Source organism: Accipiter gentilis, chromosome 3, assembly GCF_929443795.1.
Source record: "Accipiter gentilis chromosome 3, bAccGen1.1, whole genome shotgun sequence".
NCBI classification, from domain to species: Eukaryota; Metazoa; Chordata; class Aves; order Accipitriformes; family Accipitridae; genus Astur; species Astur gentilis.
The window spans coordinates 11058530-11075593 of NC_064882.1; the positions used below are offsets into that span (position 1 = coordinate 11058530).

General features: G+C 37.4%; 1 protein-coding gene across 6 annotated transcripts in view; it reads left to right on the forward strand.

Moving 5' to 3' along the window:
* The first annotated feature begins 3533 nt into the window (after positions 1-3533).
* The window catches only part of TENM3 (teneurin transmembrane protein 3), a 478347-nt gene continuing 464816 nt past the window's right edge, over positions 3534-17064 (forward strand). For all 6 annotated transcript variants that reach the window (XM_049792479.1, XM_049792524.1, XM_049792519.1 and 3 more), the window contains exon 1: positions 3534-3581. The gene's annotated coding sequence lies outside the window, so the exon portion shown is untranslated. The remainder of the gene's footprint in view (positions 3582-17064) is intronic.

Sequence of the window (17064 nt, forward strand, 5' to 3'; positions counted from 1 at the left end):
GACCTTCCTTTGTCTTCTTCCAGAAGCTAGTTAGGAACAATTAGATGAAATTTTAATTTTCTTGTTGAAGATTGGCAGCTGACACATTCTGATAACAGTAACTTCCTCTTCCTTTTCTTACACAGCAGTGCCTTCCATGATGCTGGGATTCTTGTCCCAGGTCTGTTGTGAAAGTTTATGCATGAGCTGAACTACTATAGATTAACAGCCCAATTTTTTAATTTTAAAATTCCTGACCACAACCCCTTTGCTGAATAGTACATTTCCTGTTAAAACCAGCAGATTGATTAATCAGACTGATTCCAGTGAGACTGAAGAATTCCTCATGTGAGCACCTCAGAAGGAGCTGATTGGGGATGAGCCTCCATTGCTATTTGTTGGACTTCTTTAACTAGCTGCTATTTTCAGTTTTTCTTCCCAAGTTTCTGAGGGCAGCACTCTTTGATCATGCTCCAGTAAATGAAGATCAGAGCATCAAAGGGAGTTAAATATGTTGGCAGTGAGTGTCACTGAGCTTGATTTTCAAGTGTGCAATGCTAGGAATACGTTCAGAAATATGAGTTAAGTGAATCAGGACAGTTAGGCACCTAAGAAATGGAATCATGAAGGGAAGAATTCTGAGCACAGGGTCACCTAAATCTAGAAATAGGAAATATTGAAGAGAGTGAGGTTATAAGAATTCCTGCTTTTTCTTGAATTTAAATATCTAGTATTGACAGTTGTGAAGTCATCACTTAGGACTCATTAGCCCACCCTCAAGTGGTGGAAGATTAAATTCTGCAACTGATAATGCATATAGAAAACACAAGGATGAAGTTTAAGATCGTTGCACGTTAACATTTCAGGTTTGTCTTCAAGCTCCTTTACTGTCTGGGGTTCAGGGTCCCTGAAGCAGGCTATGTTAAGATCTATGGTGCAGATACTCTGATGACACAAATAGGAATGCTTAGACACTCAGCTGGGAAATTAGACACAAGTCTGTTTGTTTTGTATTGGGTCTTGTTCTTGGTTATAACAAGCACAAAGATTCTCAAATGATGTGAATCAATGACCTGGTAACCGGTCACCATGCATTAGAACATTTTTAATACTGAGCGTTTGGCTTTTCAGTACCTGGCCCCCATATTGCTACAATTATATTTTAGTATTTAATCTTCTTTCATGTTAATATTAACTGTACAGTCAAACTATGTATTCATTTTTCTGTATGTCTGCACATATATTAAAAAAAAATAAATTTTAAAAAATTTATTATTTATTATTATTTATTATTTATTTATTTATTAAAAATAAACTTAGGGAGACATGTGTTGTGTCTCAGTATGACATGGGAGAATTTGCATTTATCCAGTTTTGTATTTACAGATACCATAGGAAATGCCTTTCATGGTTCAGGTTGAACTTGAATGCGCAAATCCAATATCCACCCACGTTTTCAGACTGTAGAGCCAATCAGTATTATGATCTAACATAGCATGCACTCTGCTTTCCCTAAAAACTAAAAATAGGATGGTTATCCTGTTTCTTAATCTCTGTGTGTCAGAAGTTTGAAGACAAGATTAGGAATGACTTTCCTGGTTGTTGTGGATTAACCCCAGTAGGCAGCTAAGCCCCACGCAGCCACTCACTTACTGACCCCAAGTGCGGTGGGCATGAGAACCAGAAGGGTAAAAGTGAGAAGACATGGGCTGAGATAAAGACAGTTTAATAGGTAAAGGAGAAACGATGTGTGCAAGCAAAGCAAAACAAGGAATTCATTCACTACTTCCCATCAATAGGTAGATGTTTAGCCATTTCCAGGAAAGCACGTCTTCATCACGCGTAACAGTTATCCAGGAAGGCAAACACTGCAACTCTGAACATCTCCTCCTTCCTCCACCTTCCCCCAGCTTTTACGGCTGAGCACAACTTCCTACGGTGTGGGATATCCCTTGGTCAGCTGAGGTCAGCTGTTCTCTCCCAAGTTCTTGTGCATGCCCAGCTGACTCGCTGGCCGGGCACCGTGAGAAGCAGACAAGGCCTTGATGCTGTGTAAGCACTGTTCAGCAATAGCTAAATCATCCCTGTGTTATCAACACTGGTCTGGTCACAAATCCAAAACGTAGCACCATACTAGCTACTATGAAGAAAATTAACTCTATCCCAGCCAAAACAAGTACACTACCATTATTTGGATTGTACTGATACCCCTTCTCCTGATTCTTTGATCAGTCAGTCCAACACCTACCTTTTAAAAAGAAAGAAAAAAAAACCCTCCCAGTAAATGCTGAGCTTTTATACTTCCCCTGTTTTGCTTGAAATAAAAAAAGTACTGGTGAAATGCTCCTTCACACTACATTTTTAAAATGCTGAAAGCACAGTGAAATGAAAACGTTTTGTCATGGGAAAAAGTATTTACACAAATACAGGAAGCATACATTTCTTTCACATTTGATCCACCAGCATAATTTGTTATTATCACTTGCAAAATTGCAGCATTATTAAAAGCTCGGAGAAAAATTGTGTAGGCTGTTTGGATTCTTGTTTGAAGAGGAGTTCTAGAAACAAAAATTGTGCAGTTCAAGACATATTGTACTTTTTTTTCTTCCCTTTTTGGCAGACAGTATGATGTGAACATAATTGGAATGCAAGAGAGATAAGAACGAAACATGATTTTCAGATATTATTGTTATTGGCAAGGGCTTTATTCCATGTATCCATTTAATTTATTAATGCTCAGTCTTCATATGTGAAATATTCCCAAATTCCTGATTATTAAAACAGAAAATCATTTTGTAGTTAACTTCAGAACACTGTAAGCTTGTAATACTGATGAAAAATACTGTCCGAAAATAGCTCTCTGTATATATTCTAAGTGCCATTAGGTTTACTTTTCTTTAAAAAATAATCATTATCTTTTCCATGTTTTACGTTTATTACTGTTGAATACATTGGCTTTGCAAAGCTAGGGCAGGGGGATTTATAATATTTTTGCTGGTACATACATCAACAAAATTGCTAAGTTGCAATTGAAAATTCATATCATGTATGCTAAAGCTAGGAAGACCTTTCTCTTAAAATTTACATTAAATTCTGAGGACACATGATCAGTTTTCTATAGTAGCAGAAAGGAAAGAACCTTTTCATATGTGACCTAAAGGAACCAAATGTAAAAGTAAATGAGGTACAACAAAAATGGATCTCCAAAATGCCATGTTTATATTTAGTATTCAACATGCAATCAGCACTTCCATATGGTTCAAACAAATAAAATTGCATTTTACAGTGTAGTGACATGTCAGTCCAGCAGCAGCTATAATAAATATTTTATTACAGATAATCTGCATCTCATTTAGACTTTAGGAAAGATACACAGTTTATGAACACATTGTATATCACAATGCAAAGAGGAAAAAAATGGTACAGAAAAAAAAATATCATTTAATGTCTTGATTTTTGAAGTTACTGGTATTTTGTAATAGTAATTAAACATTTAAAAAATAAAAATATTGTTGATGACCAAATTCTTCATAATCTATTCTCACTGCAGATTCCTGGATCATCGGAGACCCACCAGCATAACACCACATAGAAAGCTGAAGGTAAGATGAAACATCCTACAGCCTCAGGCTCTGGTGGGACCAATACCTTGCACTGGTGCCTTTTAAATCACACACAGTTGTCTAACTGACAGAACAGAGCAAACTACAAAATTACAATAGGCCAGTATGTGCTCTGTATAACAGTGTTCTGCTGCCTTAGCCATTATCAATAATTTATGCTGCTGTATCTAATTTACTGTTGTTGCAATAACAGTGTAGGTCAAAATATAAAATGGGATAAATTCATGTACTGCTAACTTTAACAGATGCAAGTATTTTGTTCAAGAAGGAAGATCCAGGGTGATAAACTATCTAACCTGTTACTAGACTTATCAAGAATAGAACATAATTGAATAAATAATGAAATTTTCAAAATTAACTATTGAATATCTTGTAAGAGTTCTCAAGTTTCCACAGGAAACTAGTGTTGCCTATGTATGCCATATTGTGATGGTTTTTAATGATGCCTCTCTTTAGATTAATAATTTGCAAATGTCATTTGTAGCCATGACCTCAGCTCAGCTGAAAGCATATAAGGTGCCAGAGCTCTGAAATGGCAGCTGTTGGTGCCCACTCAGAATTGTTTGTATCTGGCAGCAATCTGGCTGTGAGCAAACTTTAATCTGTCTAATCAGTACTTACATAGCAACTGTACTGAATTGAACAAGTGCCTGGGTTTTGGTTTTTTCCCTTTGGTTTTAGCTCAGTGATTTTTCTCAATGGTAACCAAAGTCAAGTAATTTAAAGCTTGTGAACCTCACAAAAAGGGTTCATTTAAAACCATATTCTGCATCTTGTGACACCAAATGGAAAGTGTGTTCTTCTATATGACTACAAAAGATTTTAGAACAGCGATCAGATACACGTTCTGCTCATTAATGTTTGTACAGTATCCTGCCTTAAAAGAGCTACAGTTTCCTAGAGCAAGTCATTCAGAATTCGACTACACTCTTCAAGTTTAATAGGTTGAGCTCTTTGAGTTCCCCTACCTCCTCCTGATTGATGGTTTGTTTCTTCTTTTAATACAAAATTCAGTAAAATTTCCCACAGTGAAAAGGGTCTTTTAATTATAAAACACCAGCATGTGGGAATGATTCAATTTACACATCAGAAAAGTTCAGTTACTTGACCATAATTTATTTTTTGTGCTGATCATTTACAGACCACAGATTCTTCTTTCCCCCTTCCCCCCACCCCTTCTCGCTTGCTGTCTCTCCATGTAAAAGAATAAAAACCTCAATAACCTGGAAGAGGCTTTAGATATTGTATCACTTAGTCATCAGAACTAGAGTCTTCATTATCAGACTTTTTTTTACCAGCTTTTATCCGTTTCTCATTTCCTAGCTATGTTGTCATATTTAATTTAAAGGTGTTCTGTAATTGCTGAGTAATACAGTTTTTTCTTGAATCTTGACAATGGGACAGTGTAAGTAAGGAGGTGTAGGGTATCTCACTCATGGAACTGTGAACATAAGAGATATTACCTAAAAAAGATATTTGCAGTTCTAATGTTGCATACAACACAACTGACCACTGTAGCCTTCTTCAGTAGCCCTCTCCAGCACTTTAACTTTTCTCCTGCAGGGGATAATAAAGGTCTATATTTAATTTTATTTTTTTTTAAGATTAATTAATTAATACTGAAATAAAGGTCTGGAAGGAATGGAAAATTTCCATGTATTTCCTCTATGCAGTATTAGTCTTCTTTATTATTTTCTTTTCAGAACATAGCTTAGGACTTGCATTGGTAGGTATAGCAGCTTTTAATGAAAAAGCTTTGTAGATTCTGGATGTGATTTTCCTAGCAAAATCAAAAAAGTTAATCTTACTTTGCCCTCATTATGGGCATAAGAGAAGTAAGCAGTAAAAATGTCCAGAATACCATTTATAAAGCTAGTTTTAAATACATTTACAGATGTGTTCTTATATTTATTTTGGTTTTAATCAAATGCAGTTTGTGACTGAGAACTATTAGATTATATGGTGCTCATTTTAGAATAAAAAAGTACTTGTAGGGATTTGTAGGTACATATCATTTATTCTAGGTTGTATATATAATTTTGGTATTCAAAAATTAGGCTGGGTACCTCGCAATTTATTGGTTGGCTCTTTGTTGCAACAGACATATGAAGGCAATATCTATGCTACTGAAATACAGTGTTGCTACTTCTTAGCTTTTTTTTTTGCATTTAATTTAGTCTGTTTTCCATTTTGGAAGGGATGTATGAATGCTACTCTAATAAAACACGTCGATCTTGGGCCAGGGGGACAGTTCTTCAAATTCTTTTCAGCTATTTGAAAGGTGCTCCTCCTTTGCCCTGGACTATGCATTTAAACTAAAATAGCCAACATGAATGTGTGTTTTGTAGTATCCCTATGAGAGTGAAACAGAAAGGCTGTTTTTGTAATATCTGAACCTGCTGCTGTTTGGATATACCTTTACATAGAAACACAAATGTATCCCTGGATAAGACTTACGAGCTGAAGCTAGCTTGAGCTTGTAAAACTAACCAATGTAAGATGTTATCTTCCATTGCCCATTTAGCCATTACAGGCCAAAGGAAGCCAGTAATTCTAACAGTTTGATTTTACAAATTTAAATTTCTGCTACTGTAGCTTTCATTAATTCACCTGTACCTTACTGTACTAAAATCCTTCTCAGTAAAGGGAACAATTCAGAGCATGTGAGGACAGCAATAATCAACATCAATGAATACAGTAACAGATCTTTCCAGTTCTTATTCATGTTCATACAGACATACATCTTAATAGTAAGTACACTCGGCATTTATTTCCAAAAGCTAATTTTTCAAATTCTTTATGATCTCTGAATAAGAATGGACCTTTATATCTTCCATCTGACTGGCATGTTGTGCTAAGTAAATGCTGACATACATGACCTCACAAATATTCATACGGAAGATGGTTTGTATTTTTCTTACACAAAACTAGCACCAGATATATACAGTTATTCTGTGTTTTCATTTGTTTCTTTTTTTTTTTTTTTAATGCAATCAGTTAATTGAACTCCTCTCTTCTTCTACATCAGTACACCTGAAGTCATGAATAGGCAGCGTTTTCAAATTACTCCCAATGTTGGTATGCTATTCAAACATTGTGTGTCCTGAAGGATGCGACCAACCAGTCAGTACTCCTGCTGCAGGTGCAGTAGAAGTCCTGTGACGATGTATCTGGTGGTTCTTGGGGGTTCTTTTGGTATTCCCCATAATGACTTCCAGGTCTGTTTCATTTACTAAGTAAACCCTGTACAGTTGTTCTTGGTAGGTCTGTTTTCCTACAGTTGTCAACAGTTTGCAACAGTGTTAAGTCCTCAGTAGATCTCAATTATAGCTATAAAAAAACCCAAATGGTCCTGGTGTCAAGAGGGTCTTCACTGAAAGAAATTTTTAAATATTTTTAAATCCTTGTTCTTCCAGACCGTTATCTTATGACTATTTACTACTGTAAACAATAAGCTAAAATCAACAGCCCTGTTCAAAACATTAATTTTGGTGGTAGATGAAAGTCTTTCCTCACAATTTTTATCATTACATTTTTTATGATGATTTATTTTCAACTGCTCTTCAGTGGCTTAAATGCTAGCATTTTGCTTCAATTTGTATTCATGACAGTCAAAAGGTGTTATACACTGTGTTAAAGGTTGGTGTTTTGGTAGAGGTTTCTATATTTAATAGGTGTCCTGATTATACAGTTTTGGGGCAGAAGTTATTATTGTCACAACTTTTTTTTCTTTTTTGCCTTTTTCTTTTTCTTTCATGACAATGTACATAAGAGTGTTGAGTGTCAATAAGACTGCAACGTTCTCACCCCAATACAAAGAGCTTATGGCTTCAGCTGTGTTGTGTATATTTTTGGACATCCATGGAATTTTTCATTTAGTAGATAGGGATTACAGTGACTTAGTCTCTCCTGTTGTAACTTGACTCTGTCTATGTACTAAATGTCACAGCATCTTGAACCCTTGCATTGTTGATATAGGAATCAGAGGTGAATTCCCAGCTGATAGTAGGCCCACCTCCCTGGTGCTACATACATTTTATTTGGGGGGCTGGGGGTGGGGGGGTGGGGTTTGGTTGTGTTTTGTGGTTTGGGGTTTTTTTACAGTTAATGCATCTCTATGATTACTGTTTAAATACTGGTATGATTCCTCCACATTATTATCAAATCTTTGTCAGGCTACCTATATTTATGAGCTGTAGAGAGGCATGCCAGTGGAAATATTTTTACAAGTTGTCCTCAACAGAATAAAAAGGTATCGTACTCAATCATTGAACTCTTGTCTTCTCATGGCAATCAGTCAGTCAGTTATGGAGACCTGTGTTATTGGATGGATGTTTTTATACTTGCAGACACCTCCAGCATCTTTACACAAAATTACACTGTTTTGCATGTTAGTTGTAAATCTGAGAAATTATTTCTAAAAAAAAAAAATACCTTAGCCAGCAGTAGGCAGTGGTGAAGATGAGTTTGAACATTCTCTGCCATCAAAGCTGAGGTCCCCCTCTGAAGTCCTGAGCTACAAATCAAGTTAAACCTGGGAGTCACAGGCCTGAATTCCTGGACTTCACTGCCTTTCTGTACAGACTAGTTCTCACTCTTTCCATTCAAAATCCAAGGATAGGGTTAGTGATGGTGCTAGTTCCTGTCTTTAGAAAGTTTCCGTGAAAGTGGAAAAAATTCTCTTTCTAGGTCATTTTCAAAACCCCGTGTCTTGCTTCTGAGTAGTAGCCCTAAAGACCAGCCAGAGAATGACATAAGGAGGAAGGATCATGATTCAGCCCAGTGCTTTGTGTAAATAGTTCTGGAAGAATGGATTAGGGCCAGGATTCTCCTCTCCTGATAAAATTCCACAATTTTCTGCTATGCTTATCAAGGGAAATTTCTCTGTCTCTAACATTCTAAGTCATCAGGAATTTGGTGTACCCCCAGTGTACAGCCCCTGTTTAAAATCCTCTCCTTGAGATGTATTAATTTATTAATTCAACCTCTCAAGCCAATGAAGATATTAAAGCTGTTAAATTTTAGTCTGTTATCATCACAATCAACATTACACTTTTAATCAGAAGTGGCCAGAGCTGTTTGATCAGTAATGAGCTCAATTTTGTCAGGCTATTAAGCAGTTCCTGAGCATATCTAACTTAACCTCTTTAATAGCAGAATAAAGTGAAGAGATGCCTCCTTGTAAAGCTCAGATGGTCCCAGGTGGAAAGTGACTGCTAAAACACATTCCTATTTTGCCACATGAGCAAGATCCGGAACCTCTTGGGATTCCAGCGTAAAGTGGAAATTAGCCCTTACTCTTGAGCCTCAGCACAACCTGCTGGCATAGCCACAAGCAAGAGACGGTAGCTGTAGTTTGTATTCTGTTTCATCTAGGCAGAGCTGACCTAATACATACAGGTCATCAAGTGACTCAGTATGAAGTGTTCTGGGAAATGCATATGTTGTAGACATGGTGCTTAGTTTAGTAGTTGACTTGGTAGTGTTAGGTCAAAGCTGGACTTAAAGATCTTTTCCAACCTAAATGATTCTATAATCATTTTTTTTATCTGAAAACATGAAAACTTGCCTTTGTCCTTAGGAACCGTTTCTTTCTTTCTGTCCTTTAGAACATTTGCAGAGGTAACAGGCAAAATCATGGATTCAATTTCAGAGTACAGAGCAATGGGAGAAACACTGTGCCTAGGGAGGTGCTACATTGGTATGCTCCATGATATTCAGTACTGTCTTTTAGGACCATTTACTGTTTGGCAAAACTTGGTTTTAGTTCTACAGCTTGTTGATATTAACAGAGATGTTGCTTAATCAAGGATCAGAAAGTAAATATCCCAGGTAATAAACTCTAGAAGATACTATCATTGCTGGTCTGTTAAAAATTTACACTAACTGGATAGTAGAATAGTAATGTTTACTTTCTATGTAGAAAACCAAGTTCTTTTTTTCAGGAAAACTGTTTACAATGAAATAGAAGTTGGGTTTTGTCAGATATTGTGAGTACAGTTGAACTAATTAGGGGGTGGGTGTTTTGAGTAGTGCATTAGGTAAAAAAGACCAGGGACTTTTCCTTTAATGTCTCCCCCCTTTCCCGCCCCCCCCCCCCCCCCCCCAGTTTCTTTTCTTCATACTGTTTATCACTTGCATGCGAAAAGAGAAGGAAAAAAAAAATTGAAGATTTTGTTGCCTTCTTAAGCAAAATGTTAAATAATGTTGACAGTCAGTTTCACTTTTGCAGCATGGTAGTAACGTGTCTAAAAGTAGTCCAGCTGATGCTTTGAGTTGCCACAAGTATTGCAGCCCTGTTATTTTAAGATGCTCAGTTATTTCTGAGCCACTGAATTATTGTTTTGAAAAGCATTTTGTTATTTCCCTTCAAGAGGCTAAAACCCCTTTCTTATAGTTTGTTATGGTTCTTTGAACTACTTTTTAAGGCTAATTTGTGGTAGATTTTGTACTGTGATTTTTATATTTAGTCTACTGAATCCATCTAACCTGAATAGCCCGAGGGAGATAAGTCAGGAAGCATAGAAATCAAGAAAACCTAAAGTTCGTACTTCAAGCTGAACCAGAAGCTAGTGTAACTCAATTTGTCAGTGAGAATTTTTGCTAAAAGAACAAAGAACTCTTCCCCACCACCCAGCATTCTGCCTTTGTGTTTAAAAATTGTGATTTCTGCATGTTTTATGTAAAATAAGAAACAACATTTGAGGTTTTGCTGGTTTGAGGTAGAGTTTCACAATCTCTGCAGGAAGGGGTGAAGTTTCCTGAAACCGAGATTTGACCTTCTGTCATGGAATGTCTCAAAATAGACAAGGCAGGTACTCAAAATGAGATTTATTCTAATCAAAATTGTTTAGCACTCAGACAGACATTAGTAAACTACAGGTTCTGATGTCTGTCAAACAGAACTAATACTACAAAGCTGACTTGAGAATTGCTAAGCTTTAGAACAGTGACCCAAAATGCACAATCACTCACCCAGTGAGGTGAGGGCTCTCAACCTCAAGGAGTTTCCTTAGGCAGCATCCCAACCTAAGGGGACAGTCCCCGACTGCAGACCCGCTGCTCTGAGGAGGACTGACTCAATTTGCCCTCCGGCGGGACTCCATTTATATCCTAGTCGAATCTGATCTGTGGTCATATATGGTCAGCAGTCTAGAAACTTCTCTTGACCGAGGCTTTTCATTGGCTGAGGGCCTTGTCTGTCAACCAGAGGGCCTTGCTTTTCCTACGCCTCAACCGAGGTGTGTATGTGACCACAGTTCCCACGCAGCTGGGCAGCGTGACCCCCGAACTGCAGCTTCTAGGACTCCTTCCTTTCAGCGGTCCAGAAGTTTTGGTCTTTATCAGGGCAAGTGCACCTGCCACACCTCCAGGCCTACTCTGATGAGGTTTTGAAGAGGTTTGAGACATTTCCTTCAGTTAATAGCAATAGAAAGGGACATTTTCATGCATGCTACGCTTCTGAGTTGATGGCAAACTGGTCTCATGTTCAGTTGTCATCAATATCCTTTTCTCCAGCATCTGACAGATAGCAAGAAGAGGCTGTGCAGTGGCTCAGTATGCTTGGGGCTACTGTACAAATTATGTTCTTCACAAAACTCATTTTAACATTATAGTAAGACAAGCAGAAAGGCGAATGGAAGCTTTATGGGTGTAAGTAAGATGGTCATTGACCTGATTGACTTTTAATGGGAAAAAAACAAATCAAGGACAAATCATTTGAATGACACAAGTCAATGAACCCGGTGGAACTAATCCAAAAACAGGGAACTGGTTGGTTATGCATAGACTTCCCAGGAATTGTTCAGCAACATATAAATTAATAGTAAGTACCAAAATCCAAATGTAGAAAAGACATGTAAGATACAGGCTCCATGTTAAAATTTTAATTCACTTGATAATACTTGTCTCAGAGACTATAAAACTGTGTAAAATATACGCTTCCTTTATTTACTTACTATCAGTCACATGGGTGATGCTGTCTGTATAGAAATAGGGATCCTTAACAGGGTTCTACCAAGTTTTGGGAAAGTCTCCAAAAATTGCAACTCCAGCACGTGAAGCTGAATGTGAGGCCTGAGGTGTGCCATACACAGTCCAATTCCAATTTGTTTTTTTCAGTGAAAATTTGATACATACTATTTCACATCCCCTTTGTCAGCAACAATGTTAACTATGCTGCTTTAAAAAAAATAATAATTAAAAAATTGAAGGATTATATTCCTCTAGTCTGCTTGCTACACAGTTGACAAAGGTAGTTACATATTTAGTCACTGAGACTGAACCTGATGTAAAAGGCAATGCAAGCTACCTTCCACAAATATCTAAAAGATATGGTAACTGTGCCTGATTCCAGGAGATCCAGGTGTGATTTTTTGAGATTTCACAAGTATTCCTATTACTAAGTACGTATCTATCATGTGGAAGAACAGGTCTAATCTCAGACGTAAATGCTGAGAATTACATGTCATTTCCCTTCAAGCAATAAATGCTCTTTTGTCTATCTAGATTTTGTTATGTTTTTCACAATAATTCCTAACAGTGCTGCGCTATTTCATTAAAATATCAAAATCTAATAAGTCAGCTGGCAATAAATGGAAAAAATAGAAATCTATGGCAAAGATTAGTGATATCTAAAAGTGGTTTATGGGTCCTAGTGGGATTCCTCCTTTTTTAACAACAAAGTGCAGAGTGAAAGAATATGCACAGCTTACTTTGTCTTCCTATTTCTTTTGATCTGAAAGAACAATCAGATAAGGCTGATTTCTGAAGACAGTTCAGAATGAACACATTTCAGTTGCCCCCAGTGATAACCATCATTGTCAACAGGAGGCATTCCAGGTACTGACACTAGAGCCTTAAATGTTCAGATACTGAACATTTTATCTTTTATTTTAAAAACTACTGCTGGGAACTCTCTTTATAGAATGCAATGGATGATGAGTATTTAGAAGAAGAGTGAACCCTGAAGGAGAATAAAGCCCAAGCCTCAGAGACTGTCAGTGAGCACCAGAAGGACAGAATAATTTAGGTTATGGTGGGGAATTTCATGCACACAGAAAACCTGAAGCTGTGGAAAATGGAAGGATAGAACTCAGGAGTTACAGGCTACAAACCCCAAATTAAAAGAATTTAGAGGCCCTGGCCTCAATGGGCACTTGTCCAGATCAGTGAATCAGTACACACTCTTGTCAGACTTCAGCAAAACTAAGTGCTTTTTCATAGGGAAGGCTCAGAATTGGTATATGTGGAGGTGTTGATAATCAAAGTTGAGGTATCTGGATTAAACCAGTGCACAGAAATGCTAATAGCTACCTTCTGTAAGCCGTGTCATTTAACAAGGGCTATCAGTCCCTCTAACACGTAAGCTTCAGCTCTCAATTTTTGAAGAAAAGGTTGATTTTCTGGCACAGTGTGACGAGTTGGTTTTTCATGACTCATGTACGATGTACAAAGCTCACTGAACACGGCACAGTGCTATGCAGTGTTTTATGAAAACTGATTGTTTACAAATGTAAAGGTAATAATATTGTTCTGATTTAAGGGTATTTATGCCCTGCCTGCTGCACAATGCTGATGATTATTATTTTTTAAGGTAGTAGTTAGCTATCTTTATGATTACCTAAGTTAGTAATTGATAGCCTAACGCACCTCAAAACCAGCATAAAATACACTATCATCACTCATCAAGGATAACTAATATTGAATGAGCAGATGTAAATGAATTAATAAACGGAGGGTTTTTATGTGCTTATCACTGCCACTGCAGTTTAGAAATGTGCCAAGAAAATGCATGTTATTCCTTATCTAGTCTGCCTTCAAATAGTTTGCTCTGTCTACCAAGCACAGATACGGCATTCAAACACATTGACTCCAGTCCCCCCACTGGTGCCATTGTTGCTTTCGTGGGTTTTGGATGAAGTCCTTTGTCTGTTTTTACACTCATAATCGGGGCAGAGTTCATCAATTTTGGGGAGTTTCCATAAGTCATTACTAATAGGAGCTCCCTTATATGTCCCCCTGATATACAAGAGAAATATGGAATTGGTAGAGATTGAATCAAACCATACTGGCATTTGTGAGCACCTGGGCAACACTTCATTTGTTTGAATCTGAAGAAGTCTTAGAATTATTTAATTTTTATTAGCATCTGACCAGACTTGAGTAGAAGGTAGTGAATCTTGTAGTCCAGTAGGATTTTCCAGGGTGTTGATACAGCAAATGCAGGTGCTGATGAGTTGATGGCTGGCTCTCTGATTGTGAATGTCTGTGGGTAGTAAAGAAGAAAAATCAAAACATACAATTGAAAGTTGCAGGCACTGAGGAGTATAGCTAAAGGTCTCTTCTCTTCTTCTTCCTTCCATTGCCTTGCTTTATTCCTTGATCCTTTCACCAGTTTCTACTTATGTGAGGCGTGCATGGTTTTCAGGACACATTCACTATGTCTCTTTGGGTTGGCTGTAACTAGAGCCACTCTTGAGGCCAGGCTGCCCAGTTTCCTGAGCATACAGGAATGCCTTCTTTTTTTCCCCTGAGTTTCCTTTATTGGTAAGTCACTGCCAGTTCTCATCTGCAAGGAAAATACAATTCCATAAGTTTCCCAGATATGCCTCAAAACTGATGAAAGTCTTTCTGTAGGAAGGTCAGAGCAAGTAAATTTAGGAAGCACCAGATGATCTTGGGACAACTCCATGTCTTTCTGGCATTCATTTTTTCCCATCACCCAGCAGTGATATCTGTTAGATAATGTTCCAGGAACACAGTTTTACAGAGCTCTACATAATGTGAAGATAATTACTTTGCACACTGCACAGAAAAGGTTGCAGCGATGGCAGGTGTGGAATATGACTTCTCAGTTATGTATCCTGATACGAATTTTTCAAATGAAAATGTAATGTACCAGGTGCAAAAAAGTTAAACAAATATCAGTTTGGCTTATTGTGTTTTACTAAACAGGTTGTAAATAGCTGTGCATGAAGGCAATTGAAAAACGTGTATAGAAAACATGTTGGAAATACCTGTAAACTTTAGGATGGGCTCTAGGTTACATAGAAATTGATTTGTGACAGTGAAACACATATTAAACATAGAGGCACTTAAACTGTAAATCCAACGAGAGTGTCGTCTTTAAATAAGCATAATCCAAATTTTATCCAGCTGGGCCCTTCAGAATTTTGACAAGATTTGTGTGTATTGGACAGATTAGCATGACCATTGCTCTGGTGTCCTCTATTGCTAGCAAACGTGCACCATTAGGTAAGTGGAGATTGAAACCGTACTATGGGCTTATATAAAACTAGAGAGCTCCATCTTACATTTAAAGTATGTAGAGCAAAAACCTGATGCACAAGAAAAACATATTTTTCCCATATATTTGCCCCTAAAAATGCAAAAGCTCTCTTTATACTTTATCAAGTTTTAGAACAGCAAGTTTTTATCAATGACACTGTTCTGAAGTCCACCTTGCTGATCTTTTTTCATGACTGAAATACCTGCACATTGCTTTAATTTTTATGTAAAGTTATACAGTGTTGACATATTCTGTAGCCCTTCTATGACAGGGCAATATGAAAACCTTTCTTTCCATGCCTACCGAAGAAATCATTGGGGTTAAATGACAGGGCTCTACCAGTGATTTGCCTGTCACGGAGAACCGTAAATTGCAGCCTGTCTCCAGGATAGTGTTTAGACACATTCCGAGATTAATGGTTTTGCATAGACACTTTGGACCTCAAATGATTTTGAGATAAGCTTCATCAAGAAGATTCTTCCAGTTTGAAGTCAACTGAAAGTGCTTTGCATTTTAGCCACGTTTATATGAAACTTTGTTGATACAGAACAGACAGTATCTGATATAAAAATGAAATGGTGTCTCTTATGTTCCAGACTACATGAAAATTTTCACCTCCAGCTTAACCCTTTGTGACAGATTTCTTTTTTTATGGTAGTCCTTAACACTTTCAAATAACAGACAGCAATAAGACATCTTATTTACATGACTGAGCAGGCTGTATCTTTTCTCTTAAAGGAGCATAGCTTGAATGGAAGGTCTGTATCCTAAATTTAGGGAAGAGGAAGCTAAGGTGTATGAATCACTTGGGAAAATATCTCTGTTTGAGAATGTGCTAATTCATTCACTTTTCAGAACCTCAGTTGGTAATTGATGTGTGTTCTGCAGTGAATGAGATACTATGATTGAGGAACTCTAACTTAAGATAAAGGTAATAATAAGGTTTCTTTTTTGTTTAATGTAGTAAAGAGAAAATTTTTATCAGAAGAATGCAATGAATGTAGACATACCTTTTTCATGTGTTTTATAGTTGCCTGGTTTAAAAAAGGGGGGGGGGAGGGGGAGGAGAAAATACCTTTATCATTATTATGTACTAAAAATCGTATGGTTTCAGTAGAATATCAGTCAGACAGTCAGATGCCACAGCAATGGTGGAGCCATGTGAGAACCAGCATAACGGGCTAAATATTTATATCTTTCTCATAAGTAACCTGTAGTTCATGTACACTGCCTCTCCCTCTGGGCTAAGAGAGACAATCAGTTATTACTTAAACAGACTAGTCATTGTATCATTGACCCAATGTACCCCACCAGAGTCTGACAGCTTGTGGCATCCTTGTATTACCTGGAGTAGGAATTTTCCTGTCAGATGACACTGGATGTCTTCCCTGTTCACCTTAGTATTGGTCTGGTTATATGACCTCAGGTTTCTGAGTTTCATCCTGTGATTAAAGGAGAATTAAAAGGTCTTTTTTTTTTTTTTTTTTTTTTTGGGGGGGGGGGGGGGGGGAATGTAGCTCTTCTTTTTCCAAATGGTATGCAGATTTGTTCAAACATTTATAGAAACATCTTCATGATTTTTTAATTTCAGTGTTTAAGTTTTTACATACAATATTTGTGAGTCTTGTTTATAATATTTGTGACTGAAACGTTAAGATATACAGAAGACTGAGATGAAAACAGAGATGGGTATGAACAGCAGGTCAGAAGTTTATTAACTTAATGTACCAAGCATTAAGTGGGGTCTGTGTAGGGAGTTACAGGACTCCCACCGTACAATCCCACAGCAAATGCGTAGTGTCTTCAGTAAACCAGTGATATGAACACTTCCTCTTTCTCCTCCATGGCAGGTAAATAAGGTACAAACTGGGCACTATGGCTAGCAAAGACTTCACATCTCTGATTTGAAGGGCCAGGGTCCACCAGGAGAATGCATGAAAATTCACACTTCTGGGTGCAAACCAATTGGAATTTTATTCATAGTGGTCACAGGCCTCAGCCTCCTAGTGACTGAGTAGCAGCCATACCCTTTAAAAACCATTTAAAAAAAAAAAAAGTTTATTCCATGATAGTGTAAGACAAAAAGATCCAAGCCAAACTGAAACAAATTTGGTCTTAATGGGAAAACACTCTTCGCAGTTCCTGGGTGTCGCCATTGGTTAAAGCCACAGG